The following is an 18,605-nucleotide window of genomic DNA, read 5'->3' as shown; positions in this document are numbered from 1 at the left end:
GTACACACTGCTCTATTTAAAACAGATAACCTAATACAACATTGTAAAGCAATTATACTCCAAGAAAGATGTTTAAAATAAATAAAATAAAATTTTGAAAAAAAATAAAACATAAAATAGATAACCAAGGACCTACTGTATAGCACAGGGAACTCTGCTCAATACTCCATAATAAACTAAATGGGGAAAAAACTTGAAAAGAATAGATACAAGTATATATATAACTCAATCAATTTGCTGTACACCTGAAACTAACACAACATTGCTACTCAACTATGCTCCAATACAGCTTGGTGTGCCACCACCATTTCTTGCACCTTCAGTCTCGGCTCGTTTCGCAGAGCTTCCCACAGCACTATGTTAGGATAGAGCATCCAGAGGTTCACAATCTCTGTGGTCCGTAGGAGCCACTATGAGGAGGGTCCAGGGAAGAATTTGCCATTTTCAGTAGAAAAGAAGTAGCAGTTGCTAGCTATTATGACTTTGTACTTTGGGTCTGGATTTGCTGTGCCTTTTTTTAGAGTAAGACAGCAACTGCTTAAAAAATAATCCATGAGACAGATATGTAGAGCAGATTTTAAGAGGGGCAGTCTTTTTGAAAAAAGGATCAAACTCTTGAACTCAGCATCCTAGATATATTTGTAAATAAACTTATGGCATAAACACTTAATGCTTCTTCTCTGAAATATGGAACATGCTAACTGAGCTTGTGCTTACATTTTATTTGGGTAATATTCCATTATTAGTTTCTTAATTAAATATTACATGATTTAGCTTGCTTCTTGATCTTAAATTCTGAATTTTAATTTTTGTTTGCTGGTTCAGGAATTTGTCAGTAATTCACTGTAAAAGAGAAATGCAAACTTTGTCCTGTAAGTTTTTTTAATTTAAGGGGAGAAAAAAGATACACTTTTAGTCTTTTTTTACTTTGAAGGAATAAATTCATTTTTCTCCATGAGTGACAATTAGTTAACCATTAGGAAAACCAGTAGTGCATGCAGATTTAAGTTCAAGAGTTTCATTTTATTCATCTATACCTGTACCCTAAAACTGAAATTTTTCACTTGATAAATGTGCTACTGACCAACATTAGTCTTTTTTAGAACGAATGAAGGAATATTTGAAATGGAATGTCTATATAATAGACAATATAGGAAATATTCCCATTTTATTCTGCAGCTTTGACTAATAGAAATGGGTTACAAGATGGCTCTGATTAGTAATTGTATCAGTGAATCAAAATTATGAGTAGTGAAATGCTGTTTACCACTTAAAATGTAATGACTTAGTTCCTGGGGCTTTATATTAGGGCAGGGGAAAAGTAATTAGCTACTGAATATTCTAATCCCAATTTGGTCCCTAGAATACCTTTCTTTAGGCTCTTCAATAACCACCTGGCAACTACTTAAATATGGAGGCAATTTAGTCTAAATGACTTTGTCCAACCATTCCATGTATTTGTGTGTTGTTTTTTGATTATCCATTGATGAGTCAGATGTTATTCTGTGCTTGGAGAGTTTTTCTATATAACATTAAGAATTTCTACTTTTGGGAACAGTAGAAGCAAGAGTAAGAGTTTAGGGTTCATAAAATGATTTTGAATTCTTGGTTCGAATCTTTGCTCAAATACAAATGTAACATTCTGGATTTTCTTGGAGGAAATGGGAATAGAGCCTCCTTCCTGTTTTTACATTCACTGAGCTATATAAAAATATTTTAAGTGCTGGAAAAAAAACTATACTCCAATATAAAATAAAAAATTTTTTAACTGTTCTGGTCATATTAATAGCTCACAGTAGACTTTAGAGCAAACAGCAAGGTTAAAGAGAGTTACTACATGATAAAACTTGCCATTCACCAGGCAGATAAAACAAATTATAAAACCATAGCCTCAAAGTATATAAAGCAAATTTGATAGTGTTACAAGGAGGAACCAAAAATCTACCATCATGCCAGGAGATTTTAACATAGCTCTCTCAATAATTGTCTTGAGCAAATAAAAAGTGATAGGGATAGAATATTTGAACCACACAACAAATAAGCTTGACTGAGAGATGTGTGTAGAACCCTGCAATTAGAGAAAACAAAACATTTTCAAACTCACACCAAACTACACAAAAAACCATGTACCAGGCACAATGCCATAAAAAAACTTTTTCAGTACCACATAATCAAAATCATAAAACATGTTCTCTAATCATAATTCAGTAAAACAGAAATCAATAACAGAAAAGATGACCAAAGAATTTCTGTACTTTTGGAGACTTAAATGTGTAATTGTTAATAATTTGTAAGTCAAAGAAGAAATTATAATGGACATTAGAAACTATTACGCATTAAGTGATTAGAGATACATCTATATATATTATCTGATATCTATTAGAGATATATATCAGAACTTGTATGATGCACATACAACCACAGATGGAGGGAAATATGTGTATTCGAAAAAAAAAGTCTATATTAGAAAAGAATAAAAAGTTTAGACAGCAGAGATCTGAGAATTCAGCTCAAGAAATTACAAAAAGAACAGCAGAATAAACCTGAAGAAAATGGAAAGCAAAAAAAGAGAGTAAGTGCAGACATTTTTTAAATAGAAAACAAATGACAACAAGGATTAATAAAACAAAAAGCTGATTCTTTGCAAAAACTAATAAAATAGCAAACCCACAGCAAGACTGATCAGGAAAGAGAGTATAAACAACATTAGGAACAAAAAAGAAGACATAGTTTTCACAGATTTAGCAGAGATTTTTTTAAACATAACAGATTACTACAAACAACTTTATGCAATTTATATGAAAACGTAAATGAAATGGACCATTTCCTAGAAAAATGGTTTGCCAAAATGAACTCAAGAAGAAATGGAAAACTTGAATAAGCCTATAAAAGAAAGCAAATCAGGGGCTTCCCTGGTGGCACAGTGGTTGCGCGTCCGCCTGCCGATGCAGGGGAACCGGGTTTGCGCCCCGGTCTGGGAGAATCCCACATGCCGCGGAGCGGCTGGGCCCGTGAGCCATGGCCGCTGAGCCTGCGCGTCCGGAGCCTGTGCTCCGCAACGGGAGAGGCCACAGCAGAGGGAGGCCCGCGTACGACAAAAAAAAAAAAAAAAAAAGAAAGCAAATCAATAGTTAATCAACTCACAAAAACAAAACACCAGGCCCAGACACTTTAAGAGGCATCTCTATCTTACACAAAATGTTTCAGAAAATAGAAAGAAGGAAAAGCTCCTCAATTCATTTTATGATGCTGGGAAATTCTTAAAACAAATGCCAGACAAGAATAGTAAAAGAAATGAAAATTATGGGCCGATCTCACTTATGAACAATGATAGAAAAATTCCAAATAAAACTCTAGCAAATCAGATTTTTAGAAGATAATACCTCATGACCAAGAAGAGCATATCCCAGTAATACAAGCATTGATAAATTCTAAGATACTAGTGTAATTCACTACATTAACATATTAAGGAAGAAAAATCTGTGATCCCCTCAATAGATACAGAAAAAGCACCTGATACAATTAAACACCCATTTATGATTTTTAAAAAAAACTCTTAACTAATTAGTAATAGAAGGGAACTCCCTTGGGAAATAAATTAGTTTTGAGAATTATCGCTAGTAATGCCCAATGGGTACAATTACTGGCACTTGAAACCGAGTGGACAGGGGGACCTCCCGGAGCCTGCCTGGCAGCATTTCATCATTACTGCTGACCAGGAAATGCTGTGTATGTAGTCATCTTTCCTTTTCTAAAGAGAAATTCATGTAGGGCTCCATCCTGCACTTGCTTCACCACTGGTCATTTGCTTAGGCAAGGGGAGGGCCGGGACTTGTCTTATGAGTTCACAGCTCATCGGATGACATGAAACTATATCAGGACCTAAAGGAGAGCCTGCGCATCTCCCAGATAGCTCCTGGTATTTGATCTAGAAGGAGCAACTAGATGTGCCCTGGCTTGTATCCCTTGGGGAGAGGGCACCATGTTACATGTGTGACAAAGATTGAAATAGATCTTTTGTACATGCAAGGGCAGACTGCAGCAAAAACTACCCAGCTGTTCACAAACCTCATTCTTTCTTCCTTCCAGGCACACCAGTCCACTGCAGAATCCAGCCTCCATCACAGTTATGTGTGGCCATATGACTGAGCTCTGGCCACTGGAAAGTAGGCATAAGTGGTACACACCACTTCCAGGCCTGATGCATAAAATTCTCCTATGTATGACCCTTCCATGTTCCTTCTGCTTCCATGGTGGCCTTAGAAGCCACATTTTGGAGAGGACTTGGGTCCCTTGTGTGATCATTTAGATAACTGTCCACCCACCAGAAATACATGACATGAAAGTTAACTGAGCAGAAAATAAACTCACTTTTTGCTGCAGACACTGAGATTTTGAGGTCTGTTACAGCATCTAATATTATCTTAACTAATAGAGGTAACTAAATCCCACATCATATTTTAGGTGACAGGTTAAACTCATTCTCTTTAGAGTCAGCAACAAATCAAGAATGTTCAATGTCTAATGGAGATTCCTTAAAAAACTAAAAATAGAGCCACCATATTATCCAACAATGCCACTCCCGGGCATACATCTGGAAAAGATTAAAACTCTAATTTGAAAAGATACATGCACCCCAATGTTCATAGCAGCACTATTTATATCAGCCAAGACATGGAAGCAACACAAGTGTCCATCAAATATATGACTGGTTTAAGAATGTGTGGTATATATATATATGTATGTGTGTGTGTGTGTGTGCATATATATATATATATATATATATATCACACAATGGAATATTACTCAGCCATAAAAAAGAATGAAACATTGCCATTTGCAGCAACATGGTTGAACCTAGAGATTATCATACTAAGTGAAGTCAGAGAAAGACAAATATTATATGATATCACTTATATGTAGAAACTAAAAAATAATACAAATGGGGCTTCCCTGGTGGCGCAGTGGTTGAGAGTCCGCCTGCCGATGCAGGAGACACGGGTTCGTGCCCCGGTCCGGGAAGATCCCACATGCCGCGGAGCGGCTGGGCCCCTGAGCCACGGCCGCTGAGCCTGCGCGTCCGGAGCCTGTGCTCCACAACGGGAGGGGATAAATTAGGAGTATGGAATTAATAGATACAAACTATTATACATAAAATAGATAAGCAACATGGATTTACTATATAACATAGGGAACAATATTCAATATCTTACAATAAACTGTAATGGATAATAATCTGACTATATATACATATTTATATAACTGAATCGCTTTGCTGTACACCTGAAACTAACACAATGTTGTAACTTCAATAAAAGAAAACAAAGAATGTTCACTGTCTCCCCTCCTTTCAGTATGGTGCCAGAGACTCTAGCAAGTATAGGTAATAAGATGGATGGACAGAAGGAGGGACTGATAGATAGATATGGGTGGGTGGGTGGATGGCAGACAAACATAAGATTGAAAAGGAAAAACAAAAAAGTTATTATTTATGGTGTATATAAATATGTGGGAAATCAAAGAGCTTCTAAAGACATACTATTAAGAACAAATAAAAGAGTTTGGCAACTTTGACAAGACATACAGAAAAGTCACTTGTGATTTTATACAAACAATTTGAAAATGTCATTTTTAAATGATGCATAATATATAATAGCACAAAAAATACAAGGTACCAAAGGATAAATCTAACCAAAGTATATGCAAGTGTTGTATAGAGAAAGTTATATGTTTATAAAAGACATTTAAAAGACTGATACAAATGATGATATATGTTCATGACTGGGAAGACCCAATATCCTAAAGGTAGATGTTCTCCCCCAAATTAACTATAAATTTTATGTACTTCCAATCAAATCTAATCAAATTCAGATAAGACCAAGAATAGCCAAGACAATCTAGGGGGTAGGAAATGGTAGATAAGATTTCTTACAAATCTATAACCATTAAAATATAGTCATATTGCTGCAGGAATGAGTAAATACACCAACGGAACTGAGTAGAAAGGTCAGAAACAGATTAGATAGATAGATAGGTAGATAGTTAGACAGACAGATAGATGAGCCAGATACACAGCATAAGAAGCAGGATTTTTAAAAATCAGGGAGAAAATATATGCAATTCAATCAGTGGTTCTAAGATAATTAACTATCCATATTGAGATAAGATAAATTTAGAGCAAAACTATAAAACCTTTAGAAGAAAACATAAAATATCTGGACAAATTTCCAAGATATACAAACAGCTCATACAACTCAACAACAAAAACAGAAACAACCCAATTGAAAAATGGGCAGAAGACCTAAATAGACATTTCTCCAAAGAAGAAATACAGATGGGCAATAGGCACATGAAAAGAGGCTCAACATCGCTAAGAGAAATGCAAATCAAAACTACAGTGAGGTACTACCTCACACCAGTCAGAATGGCCATCATTTTAAAAATCTACAAAGAGCAAATGCTAGAGAGGGTGGAGAAAAGGGAACCCCCCTACATTGTTAGTGGGAATGTAAATTGGTGCAGCCACTATGGAAAACAGCATGGAGGTTCCTCAAAACACTAAAAATAGAGTTGCCATGTAATCCAGCAATCCCACTCCTGGGCATATATCCAGACAAAACTCTAGCTCAAAAAGATACATGTGCCCCTATGTTCACAGCAGCGCTATTCACAATAGCCAAGACACGGAAACGACCTAAATGTCCATCGACAGATGAATGGATAAAGAAGATGTGTTACATATAGATAATGGAATACTACTCAGCCATAAAGAAGAATGAAATAATGCCATTTGCAGCAACATGGATGGACCTAGAGATTATCATACTAAGTGAAGTAAGTCAGAAAGAGAAAGATAAGTACCATATGATATCACTTATGTGAAGAATCTAAAATACAACACAAATGAACATATCTATGAAACAGAAATGGACTCACAGACATAGAGAACAGACTTGTGGTTGCCAAGGGGGAGGGGGGAGGGGAGGGATGGATTGGGAGTTTGGGATGAGCAGGTGCAAACTATTATATATAGGATGGATAAACACACATATCACAGAAGTGAAACCTGATGGGCAACAATAAAATGAAATGTTACTCAGTTTCATTAATAACTAGGAAAATGCTCTTTAAATTTACATTGCAGTACAATTTCACCCTCATAAGACTGGCAGTAATTAACAAGTCCAATAGCAACCAGTTCTGATGAGTTCCTGGGGAAACAGGGTCTTTATACACTTCTAGAGGAAGTACAAATTGGCACCACCACTCTGGAGAGCAATTTGGCAAAATCTAATTAAGTTAAAGATGTGTATATCCTGTAATCCAGCAGTTACATTTCTAAGTATATACCTTAGAGAGTCTAGCACATATGCAAAGTAACATTTAAAGAATGTTCACAGTACCACTGTTTGTAATAAAGAAAAATTGGAAACAACCTAAATGACCATTGGCAAAAAAAATAAAAAAAATTTTAAAAACAGATAAAAAATTGTGGTCTAGGATTTCCCTGGTGGCACAGTGGTTAAGAAGCTGCCTGCCAATGCAGGGGACACGAGTCCAAGCCCTGGTCAGGGAAGATCTCACATGCCGCGGAGCAACTAAGCCCATGCTCCACAACTACTGAGCCTGCACTCTAGAGCCCGCGAGCCACAACTACTGAGCCCACGTGCCACAACTACTGAAGCCGGCGTGCCTAGAGACTCTGTTCTGCAACAAGAGAAGCCACCACAGTGAGCAGCCTGCACACTGCAACAAAGAGTAGCCCCCACTCACGGCAACTAGAGAAAGCCCACAAGCAGCAACAAAGACGCAACGCAGCCCAAAATAAAAATAAACAAATTTATTTTTAAAACAATCATCGTCTAATCACAGAAAGGAAATGTTAAATGAATGAATTAGAGTTACATGTATTAACATGGATAAATCTCAAAAACATAAGATTGAGTTTAAAAATCAACTTACTTGAAGATGTGTACAATATGTTGTCATTTATATATAAAGGTTTTAAAACATTGAAAATATACTATACACTGCCTATTGTTACATTCATATGTAATGATCGTACAAAAACATAATAAAGACAACCAAAAGAATCCCTATCAGGGGTTAGCTCAGGAGTGAGAGTGAAGAGAATAGGATAAGGGAAGGGCATGTAAGAGACTTCAACTGTATCTGTAATATCCTATTATTTTTTAATCTAAAGAAAATATGGCAGGATATTGACATGTGACAGAGCAGATGGTGGATAATAGGTGGGCACATCAGAGTTTGCTATACACTGCCCTATATAATGAACACATTTTTAAAGTTAGACCCAGACTGTAAATAATTTAAGAATCTTGAAAGAATTGCAACATTTATCCCTTACTCTGTCTTATTTTTTAAAAATTAATTCATTGCTATACTTATTATTTAAAGTGTAAATATACAAGTATAAACGGTAAACTGTAATAATCTATTCTTAATATAAATATGGCTCTGGATGGTGGGTATAAATTTCTAATTTTTTTAATAAACAAAAATTCATTTCTAAATTCCAAAAAGGAAAGAAAAGAGAAAAAAACAATAAAGTGTCACTTTCAAGATGGTAAGCTAAATCAAGGCCACAATATTCTCCTTTGGCAACAAATCCATAAAAGTGTTGGCAAAATCGTTAATAATAAATATATACTGTACTTATGTTTAAAACAAGAAAGGAAACTCTAGTTGACCACAAAATGTGAGGAATCCAAGAAAGGCAAAAAAGAGAGAGAAAGCTGAAAACTGCAAAGGGATGCCACTGGCCAGGATACAGAATAAAAACAATTCACTTAGCAAAAAAAAAAAAAGAAGAAGAAGAAGAAGAAGGAAAAGAAAGGGTGGGGAAAAAAAAAGTATCATGCTCATGGTGGAAACTCAGGGCCAGAGAAGGCCTGGGTCCATGGTGACTAACAGAGACCTGGTAACACAAACACAGATGTAAACCTGCTCATTCCCACCACCACCCACAATGTGCCCAGCATCATCATGAAGGTGCCTGCCTCCAGGGAGGAGCAGTGGTTGTGGATGCTTAGGTAAGAGAGATAGGTACTATCCCAAATAGAAGGAAACAATGCTAGTGGAAAGGGGGACAAGGCTCACTTATGCCCAGAAGATCAGCCCCCAAGATGTCCTTCTCAGGAAAGCAGCAATAGTGGTTCCCACCCATCCTGACAAACGCACTGTGCACAGACCAGGCAGACACTAAGGGTCACTCAGCTAAAGAAAAGTGCACAGTGATGGATCACCAAACACCAACAACCTGAGAGAGGGAAACTTGGCAAACAGGACAGCTAAGTCCAAGGAAATAGAGTTAGGAGAGCAATTAGGACAGGATTTTTTATCATAAGAATATTATATTTACATACTTAGAAAAATATGAGGATAACACATCCATTAAATAAAAAGAATAGGCTATGAAAAATCAACACTCTTAATAAAAATTAAACTTCTGAGATTTAAAAAACTCAATAAAAGGGCTGAGTTGCAGGATGGATACATCTAAAGAAGGAATCAGAGGCCAGAAACGCTTTTAGAACAGGACACCAAGGAATAGAAAGATAGAAACTACATAAGAAAATTAGTGAGGGGAAAGTAGAGGGAAGAAAAATAAACATTAAACATGGCCCACAACTAAAGACGTATCAATATCAATATATGCATCTGCAGGAAGAAAGGACCCACTGAGTGCTAAAATAAATCTCACACACACCTACCAGATATGAAAACTCAAGATAAAGCCTCTATGATTAAAACAGCGTGATACTATGCATGACTAGACACACAGGCCAATGGAATGAAAGAGAAAATCCAGAAATATGAAAATTTCGTTTACAATAATGCACTATCTCAAATCAGCAGGGAAAAGATGAGCTTTAAGGAAAAATTAGTGTTGGTACACTAGATTGTCATAGAGAAGATAAAACTTGATCAGTTTCTTACACTAAACTCCAGGATAAATTCCAAACAAATCAGAGTTCTAAAAGTTAAAAATGAAACCATACAAGAATTAGAAAAAAAACATGGGTGAATATCCAGCATGACTGGAAAAAGTGAGGAAAACTTTCCTTACTATGTCTCAAAATTCAGAAGCAATTAAAAACAAAAACATAAATTTGACTGCAAGAAAGTCAAACTTTTATATGACAAAAAATCAATAGCTCCTGTATACTAACACTAACCAATTATAATATATAGTAGAAAAAGAAAGATATCAGGGTCTTCCCTGGTGGTGCAGTGGTTAAGAATCCTCCTGCCAAGGCAGGGGACATGGGTTCGAGCCCTGGTCCAGGAAGATCCCACATGCCGCGGAGGAACTAAGCCCGTGCACCGCAACTACTGAGCCTGTGCTCTAGAGCCTATGAACCACAACTACTGAGCCCACGTGCCGCAACTACTGAAGCCCGCGCACCTAGATAGAGCCCGTGCTCTGAAACAAAAGAAGACACCGCAGTGAGAAGCCCGCGCACCGCAATGAAGAGTAGCCCCTTCTCACCACAGCTAGAGAAAAGCCCACGCACAGCAATGGAGACCCAGTGCAGCCAAAAATAAATAAATTAATTAAACAAAACAAAACAAAACAAAGATATCAGTACCATAATGTATCTTGGAATATACCTAATAACAAATATACAAGCAATAGTACAACTATAAGACTTAATTAAAGGATAATTAAAACATGACCTAACTGGAGAGGTAAACCATTTTCGAGACTGGGAGGATTTATAATAAAATTATCAATTCTCTCCCCAATAATCTATAAATCCAATGCAATCACAATTCTAATACCAACAAGGTTTTTCAAGGAATTGCATAAGGTATTCTGACATGCATATGAGGGTGGGGAGGGGGAACTGGATGAGGGCAGTCAAAAGGTACAAACTTCCAGTTATAAGATAAATAAGTACTAGGGATGTAACCTACAACATGATAAATATAATTGACATTGCTGTATGTTACATACGAAAGTTGTTAAGAGAGCAAATCCTGAGAGTCATCACAATGAAAACTTTTTTTCTATTCTTTAATGTTGTATCAATATGAGATGATGAATGTGCACTAAACTTATTGTGATAATCAAATTAATTAATTAAATGCTTATGAAAATGTAAATATAAAAATGGTACAGTTACTTTGGAAGACAGTTTGGTTGTTTCTTATGAAACTAAACATACTCCTACCCATGTAATCCAGCAATTGTACTCCTTGATATCCACCCTTAGGAGATGACAACTCATGCCCACATAAAAACTTGCTCACGAATGTTTACAGCACATTTATTCATAATTTCTAAAACTGAAAGCAGCTAAGATGTTCTTCAGTAGGTGAATAGATAAACTGTGGTACATCCAGACGACGGAATATTATTCAGCACTAAAAAGAAATGAGCTATCCAGCCATGAAAAGATATGAAGGAACCTTAAATGCATATTACCAAGTGAGAGAAGCCAATCTGAAAAGGCTACATACTGTATGATTCCAACCATATGACATTTTGAAAAGGCAAAACTATGAAGACAATAAAATATCAGTGGTTGCCAAGGTTAGGAGGAGGGAGGGATGAATAGGTAGAGCACAGAGGATTTCTAGGGGAGTGAAAATATTCTGTATGATAACCTAAGGATGGATACATGTCATTATACATTTGTGCAAACCAATAGAATGTACAACGCCAAGCATGAACCCTAATGTAACCTATTGGACTTTGGGTAACATGTCAACATAGGCTCATCAATTGTAACAAATGTACCACTCTAGTGAGGGATGCTGATAGCAGGCGAGGCTGTGCATGTGTGGGGGCAGGATGTGGGAAATCTCTATACCTTTCCCTCAATTTTGCTAAGAAGCATAAACTGCTCTAAAAATTTTGTCTTAATAGAAAAATAAATTAATTTTTTTAAATGTACATATACAAATGTAGTAAAAACAAGTTTGAAAAAGAAGAGTGGAGCTTGCCCTACTGAACATCAAAACATATTATAAAACTATAGAAATTAATATTGTTTGTATTAGTGTAAGGACAGGCAAATAGACCAGAAGAATGTAATTGAGAGCTCAGAAATGGATTCGTGTGTATATAGAGGCATAACAAATCAGTGGGAGGAAACTGGACCTTTTAATAATGTTATTGAGGCAATTGATTCTCCATTTGGGGAAACAATAATTATGTCCCTACATACTATTCTCTAAAGTAAATTCTAGGGAGGCATAAATTAGGAGTATGGGATTAGCAGATACACACTACTATATATAAAATAGATAAACAAGGATTTACTGTACAGCACAGGCAACTATATTCAACATCTTGTAATAACCTATAATGGAAAATAATTTGAAAAAGAATATATATAAAATCACTTTGCTGTACCCTTGAAACTAGCACAATATTGTAAATCAACTATGCTTCAATTTAAAAAAAGGAAATTCCAGATAGAGGAGAGATCTAAACTTCCCCGAAAAAGTCAAAGCTTTATAAGAAAATGGGAACTTAGAAAGCTCTTTCAAACAAATAATGAACAGATATAAATATAAATTAAAAATTTTAAATATGACTAAATAAAAATGTTAAAGTATAAAAGGTAAAAACCAAATAAACAACATGAAAAGTCATGCTGTATACTGAAAAGTACATTTATCACACACTTAACAAAGTATCCAGCATATATAAAGACTCCCAGGAAAAAGGTAACCCAATAGAGAAATGGATAGATGGGCATTCAACTCTGCCCTTTTTTTTTTTTTTTTCCATCTATGCCTTTTTGTAGTGCTTGCTCATACTGACTCTGGGCTTAAAAATATGACTTGCTTTGGCTAATGGGGCAATAAAAAACTTGACATAAGCGAAAGCTTGAGGTTTTGCCTTACAGACCCTCTCTGCTGAACCCAGGAATCTTAAGAATATTGCCTGACAAAACCAGAGTAACAGTGATCAGGCATAGAAAAGGTGAAGCTCTTTAAAAATTATGGGTATAGCTTTTAGAAAATGCAGTTGAATAGAATCAGATACAAAGAAAATCCATAAAGTTTTTGAGGATATTGTATAAGTGCCTCCAGACTGGGCTGAAACTGTTCAAAATGTAAAAAGTCCTCTGGACAGGAAAAAGGCTGAGAAATTGTGCAAAGGGCATATTTTCTCTTCAGGAGTGGCCAAAGGAGGGCAATGGAAAATTAACAACACCTCAGAGGGTGATGTCAAGGGCCTTGGAATATAATGGACAAGAAAGCCACTCCTGGTAAGCAGAATTACGTGCCATTCAAAGGACATTCACCATCCGGGAATTCCCTGGTGGTCCAGTGGTTAAGACTTGGCACTTTCACTGCTGTGGGCCCGGGTTCAATCCCTGGTGAGGGAACTAAGATCTCACAAGCTGCACGGAGCAGGCAAAAGAGAAGGACATTCACCATCCCTGAAGTAGGAGGTACCTGGAGTGAAGTCCTGCCAAAAATAGGGGAACCTGGCACTATTTTTCCACCTTGATTTTAGAATTGCTATGAACAGTGATTCAATATGCCCTCCCCATTCTTTCCCTTTAAATGGGAGTGTCTGTTGCAAGTGTCCTGTCCTTGTCTCACCATTGTATTTGGGAGCAGAGAGCAGTAACTTGTCTTTTTAGTTCACAAGTCCCCAGATAAAGAGAAGCTGCATCCAGGGAGCCATATGCAGATCTGATGTTGATCATGAGGTCCTAGACTCCAAGCATAATGACATGATTGGAAAATTTTTGGAGGATCCTGGAATGGGGGTGAGTATAATTTGCATATGGGAGGGAGGAGATTAATCATGGCCAAAGGGTAGACTATGGTAGACTGACTGCTTTAATGGCCCCATTGTTTCATACCTCCCTGTATCTATGATTTTTAGCAGTGCCCTCACAATGTCTCTGGACCTAACCATGTAATTTGCTTTAGCCAGTGGGATAGTAGTAAATGGGATACAAGCAAAGTCTTCAAAAAATGCTTACATGTTTCCATTTCCTTCCTTGGACTCATAATGAGAACATTTCCAGAATGCCCTAATGGAAGGATAAGTGGGGAAAAGCAAAGTCTTTCCACTCTAGACCATCCAGGACAACCAGACCACAGTCATCCAGCCAGCTTATAGCTAGGTCAGCCCCAATCAGTTGAACTACCCAGGCAACCTAGAGACTCATGGTGGCTGTTTTAAACTACTAAGGTTTGGGTTGATATGTTAAGGAATAGGATGATATTCAAAGGTGACTTTAGCCTTACTCGTAATTTTCCTTTTAAAAAAAGATGATGAAGAATAAGACACAGATTATTTGTGTGATTAAATATTGATTTTTTAAAGTGACAAAGGCTACAAACAATTAATCTTAAGAGTAAATACAAATCCAAAAACCTATGAAAATAGACTCAGCCTCAGACAAATGAGACTGAGTATATTTTAAAATATACTAAAGTATTAAAAGAGTAGGATCTACTTTTGCTCATCCACTTGGCAAAAAATAACAAGTTTAATAAGATTAAATATTTACAAAGGTATGGGGGAAATGAGCACACAAGAAAGATCTGGTGGAAATACAAACTAGTATAGCCACTTTGTCCATGTGTGAATATTCTAAGGTCATAACTTTTAATTCTTAGTATCCATTTAGAACCAAAAAGCACCAAAAAATATTATGCCTCCCTACCACTCCTCCCATCAGAATAATAAGTAACTCTCAAAACAAAAAACAATAGACATGAAGAGACATTTCACTGAAAAGGATTATACAGATGGCAAACTAGCACATGAAAAGATGTTCAACATCATTAGCCATGAGAGAAATGCAAATCAAGACCACAATAAGCTATCACTACACCTATTAGAACAGTAACATAATAGTGACATTACCAAATGCTGACACAGATGAAAAGAAATTATATCTCACATACATTGCTGGTGGGAATATGGAATGGTACACCTATATCAAAATGTACAGGTACATCACAATCTCCCAAGACTGAACCAGGAAGAAATACAAGATATGAACAGACCAACTACAAGTACTGAAATTGAATGTGTGATTAAAAACCCTCAACAAGCAAAAGTCCAGGACCAGAGGCTTCACAGGTGAATTCTACCAAACATTTAGAGAAGAGTTAACACCTAACCTTCTGAAACTATTCCAAAAACCTTCAAAGGAACACTCCCAAACTCATTCTATGAGGTCATCATCACCCTGATACCAAAACCAGATGAAGATACCACAAAAAAAAAAAAGAAAAGAAAATTACAGGCCAATATCACTGATGAACACAGACACAAAAATCCTCAACAAAATTCTAGTAAACCAAATCCAACAATATTAAAGAGGATCATACACCATGATCAAGTGAGATTTACCCAGGGATGCAAGAATTTTCCAATGTCCATGAATCAATCAGTGTGATACACCACATTACCAAATTGAAGAATAGGTACAGGCTGAGACCACAGCCTGCATGCTCCATGCAAGTCACAGCTCATGTTGGCAGGAGTACTTGGAATGACTCTGTTTCAGAGGGGACAAAGACTACCTGGGTTTGGGGTGATCATTTTACACCTTTTTGGGAAAAGTGACTGAAGACCCATCTTATGGACTGGAATTACAGCCTCTCCAAGTGGAAGTAGCTCATCCATTCCAGTGACCTCATTTTACAGTTCTCTCATAGGACTCCTAGAACTGATTGATGTGGATGAGTTTTCTGCAGTCAAGATGCTCACTGACAATTTGCTGCCCAGCTCTACCATATTCTATTCATTTGGGTTTTCAGGGAAAAAATATTTTTCCTTTAGCTTGTTTGCACTGTAATGACTTTTTTCTCTGATGAAGCCTATTGAAAAAATAATTCCCTGGTAAGAATAAAGATGCACATTTTGGGAAGGACTTTGCAAGATGGTGGAGTAGAAGGACGTGAGCTCACCTCTTTACAAAAACACCGAAATCATAACAAACTACTGAACAACCATTTACAAAAAAATGCTGGGGACTTCCCTGGTGGGGTAATGGTTAAGAACCCGCCTGCCAAGGCAGGGGACACGGATTCGAACCCTGGTCCGGGAAGATTCCACATGTTGCAGAGCAACTAAACCCGGTTGCCAAAACCACTGAGCCTGCACTCTAGAGCCTGTGAGCCACAACGACTGAGCCCACACACCTATATCCCATGCTCTGCAACAAGAGAAACCACCACAATGAGAAGACCACACACCGCAACAAAGAGTAGCCCCGCTCACCGCAACTGGAGAAAAAATACCGCACACAACAACAAAGATCCAGTGCAGTGAAAAACAAACAAGTAAAGTTTTTTTAAATGCTGGAACCTACCAAAAAAAATATATTCTACATCCAAACACAAAGAAGTAGCCACAGATTGGTTCAAGATGGCAGAGTAGAAGGATGTGCACTCACTCCCTCTTGCGAGAGCACTGGCATTACAACTAACTGCTGAACAATCATTGACAGGAAGACACTGGAACTCACCAAAAAAGATACCTCACATCCAAAGACAAAGGAGGAGCCACAATGAGATGGTAGGAGGGGCGCAATCACAATAAAATCAAATCCCATAACTGCTGTGTGGGTGATTCACAAACTGGAGAACACTCATACCACAGAAGTCCACCCACTGGAGTGAAGGTTCAGAGCCCCACGTTAGGATTCCCAACCTGGGGGGTCCGGCAATGGGAGGAGGAATTCCTAGAGAATCAGACTTTGAAGACTAGCAGGATTTAATTGCAGGACTTCGACAGGACTGGGGGAAACAGAGACTCCACTCTTGGAGGGCAGCACAAAGTAGTGTGCACATCGGGACCCAGGGGAAAGAGCAGCAACCCCATAGGAGACTGAACCAGACCTATCTGCTAGTGTTGGAGGGTCTCCTGCAGAGGCAGGGTGTGGCTGTTGCTCACCACAGGGACAAGGACACTGGCAGCAGAAGTTCTGGGAAGTCCTCCTTGGTGTGAGCCCTCCCAGAGTCTTCCATTAGCCCCACCAAAGAGCTGGGTAGGATCCAGTGCTGGGTTGCCTCAGGCCAAACAACCAACAGGGAGGGAACTCAGCCCCACCCATCAGCAGACAAGCAGATTAAAGTTTTACTGAGCTCTGACCACCGAAGCAACACCCAGCTCTACCCACCACCAGTCCCTCCAATCAGGAAGTTTGCACAAGCCTCTTAGGTAGTCTCATCCACCAGAGGGACGATAGCAGAAGCAAGAAGAACTACAATTCTGCAACCTGTGGAGCGAAAACCACATTCACAGAAAGACAGACAAGATGAAAAGGCAGAGGACTATGTACCAGATGAAGGAACAAGATAAAACCCCAGAAAAACAACTAAATTAAGTGGAGATAGGCACCCATCCAGAAAAAGAATGCAGAATAATGATAGTGAAGATGATCCAGCACCTTGGAAAAAGAATGTAGGCAAAGATCGAAAAGATGCCAGAAATGTTTAACAAAGACCTAGAAGAATTAAAGAACAAACAAACAGAGATGAACAATACAATAACTGAAATGAAAAATACACTAGAAGGAATCAATAGGAGAATAACTGATGCAAAAGAATGGATAAGTGACCTGGAGACAGAATGGTGGCATTCACTGCCGTGGAACAGAATAAAGAAAAAAGAATGAAAAGAAATGAAGACAGCCTAAGAGACCTCTGGACAGAATTAAATGCAATAACATTCACATTATAGGGGCCCCAGGAGGAGAAAAGAGAGAGAAAGGACCCAAGAAAATATTTGAAGAGATTAGTCAAAAACTTCCCTAACATGGGAAAGGAAATAGCTGCCCAAGTCCAGGAAGCACCGAAGCAACACCCAGCTCTACCCACCACCAGTCCCTCCAATCAGGAAGTTTGCACAAGCCTCTTAGGTAGTCTCATCCACCAGAGGGACGATAGCAGAAGCAAGAAGAACTACAATTCTGCAACCTGTGGAGCGAAAACCACATTCACAGAAAGACAGACAAGATGAAAAGGCAGAGGACTATGTACCAGATGAAGGAACAAGATAAAACCCCAGAAAAACAACTAAATTAAGTGGAGATAGGCACCCATCCAGAAAAAGAATGCAGAATAATGATAGTGAAGATGATCCAGCACCTTGGAAAAAGAATGTAGGCAAAGATCGAAAAGATGCCAGAAATGTTTAACAAAGACCTAGAAGAATTAAAGAACAAACAAACAGAGATGAACAATACAATAACTGAAATGAAAAATACACTAGAAGGAATCAATAGGAGAATAACTGATGCAAAAGAATGGATAAGTGACCTGGAGACAGAATGGTGGCATTCACTGCCGTGGAACAGAATAAAGAAAAAAGAATGAAAAGAAATGAAGACAGCCTAAGAGACCTCTGGACAGAATTAAATGCAATAACATTCACATTATAGGGGCCCCAGGAGGAGAAAAGAGAGAGAAAGGACCCAAGAAAATATTTGAAGAGATTAGTCAAAAACTTCCCTAACATGGGAAAGGAAATAGCTGCCCAAGTCCAGGAAGCACAGAGAGTCCCAGGCAGGATAAACCCAAGGAGAAAAACGCTGAGACATACAGTAATCAAATTGACAAAAATTTTAAAAAGAAAAATTATTGAA

At 37.7% G+C, this 18,605-nt stretch overlaps 1 pseudogene; it reads left to right on the top strand.

Annotated features, from left to right (window-relative positions):
- Positions 1 to 357: 357 nt before the first annotated feature.
- LOC112066520 (cytochrome c oxidase subunit 7C, mitochondrial-like) lies at positions 358 to 549 on the top strand (annotated as a pseudogene).
- Positions 550 to 18,605: the final 18,056 nt, after the last annotated feature.

This window comes from Physeter macrocephalus, chromosome 8 (assembly GCF_002837175.3).
Source record: "Physeter macrocephalus isolate SW-GA chromosome 8, ASM283717v5, whole genome shotgun sequence".
Taxonomy (NCBI): domain Eukaryota; kingdom Metazoa; phylum Chordata; class Mammalia; order Artiodactyla; family Physeteridae; genus Physeter; species Physeter macrocephalus.
This window is presented reverse-complemented; position numbering and strand designations above follow the sequence as displayed.